Source organism: Arachis hypogaea, chromosome 17 (genome assembly GCF_003086295.3).
Source record: "Arachis hypogaea cultivar Tifrunner chromosome 17, arahy.Tifrunner.gnm2.J5K5, whole genome shotgun sequence".
NCBI classification, from domain to species: Eukaryota; Viridiplantae; Streptophyta; class Magnoliopsida; order Fabales; family Fabaceae; genus Arachis; species Arachis hypogaea.
In genome coordinates, this window is record NC_092052.1 from 35,918,262 (window position 1) to 35,919,760 (window position 1,499).

The 1,499-nt window shown below is 41.8% G+C and overlaps 1 non-coding gene across 1 annotated transcript; it reads right to left on the reverse strand.

Moving 5' to 3' along the window:
• Nucleotides 1-481: 481 nt before the first annotated feature.
• LOC112768697 (small nucleolar RNA R71) lies at nt 482-589 on the reverse strand. The gene has a single exon (XR_003186096.1). It is a non-coding gene; the product is annotated as a small nucleolar RNA R71 (small nucleolar RNA).
• Nucleotides 590-1,499: the final 910 nt, after the last annotated feature.

The following is a 1,499-nucleotide window of genomic DNA, read 5'->3' on the forward strand; positions in this document are numbered from 1 at the left end:
TGAAAGGACTCTGAAGAGGAAGCTAAGGGAAGCTAAAGCACAACTCTCTGGAGAAAATCTGACAGAAATTTTCGAAAAAGAAGGAGACATGGCCGAAAATAATAACAATGCAAGGAGGATGCTTGGTGACTTTACTGCACCTAATTCCAATTTACATGGAAGAAGCATCTCAATCCCTGCCATTGGAGCAAACAACTTTGAGCTGAAACCTCAATTAGTTTCTCTGATGCAACAGAACTGCAAGTTTCATGGACTTCCATCAGAAGATCCCTTTCAGTTCTTAACTGAATTCTTGCAGATCTGTGATACTGTTAAGACCAATGGGGTTGATCCCGAGGTCTATAGGCTTATACTTTTCCCGTTTGCTGTAAGAGACAAAGCTAGAATATGGTTGGACTCTCAACCTAAAGATAGCCTAGACTGTTGGGATAAGCTGGTCACAACTTTCTTAGCCAAGTTCTTTCCTCCTCAAAAGCTTAGCAAGCTTAGAGTCGATGTTCAAACCTTCAAACAAAAAGAAGGTGAATCCCTCTATGAAGCTTGGGAGAGATACAAGAAACTGACCAAAAAGTGTCCTTCTGACATGCTTTCAGAATGGACCATCCTGGATATATTCTATGATGGTCTGTCTAAATTATCTAAAATGTCATTGGACCATTCTGCAGGTGGATCCATTCACCTAAAGAAAACGCCTGCAGAAGCTCAGGAACACATTGACATGGTTGCTAATAACCAGTTCATGTACACTTCTGAGAGGAATCCTGTAAGTAATGGGACACCTATGAGGAAGGGAGTTCTTGAAATTGATGCTCTGAATGCCATATTGGCTCAGAATAAAATATTGACTCAGCAAGTCAATATGATCTCTCAGAGTCTGAATGGATTGAGGGAATCATCCAACAGTACTAAAGAGGCATCTTCTGAAAAAGAAGCTTATGATCCTGAGAACCCTGCAATAGCAGAGGTGAATTACATGGGTGAACCCTATGGAAACACCTATAATCCCTCATGGAGAAATCATCCAAATTTCTCATGGAAGGATCAAAAAAAGCCTCAACAAGGCTTTAATAATGGTGGAAGAAACAGGTTTAGCAATAGCAAGCCTTTTCCATCATCCACTCAGCAACAGACAGAGAATTCTGAGCAGAATCCATCTAGCTTAGCAAATATAGTCTTTGATCTATCTAAGGCCACTGTAAGTTTCATGAATGAAACAAGGTCCTCCATTAGAAATTTGGAGGCACAAGTGGGCCAGCTGAGTAAAAGAGTCACTGAAATCCCTCCAAGTACTCTCCCAAGCAATACAGAAGAGAATCCAAAGAGAGAGTGCAAGGCCATAGCCTTACATGGTGTGGCCGAACCCAAAGAGGAGGAGAAGAACGTGAATCCTAGTGAGGAAGACCTCCTGGGACGTTCAGTGACCAATAAGGAGTTTCCCTTTGAGGAACCAAAGGAATCTGAGGCTCAATTAGAGACCATAGAGATTCCATTGAACCTCC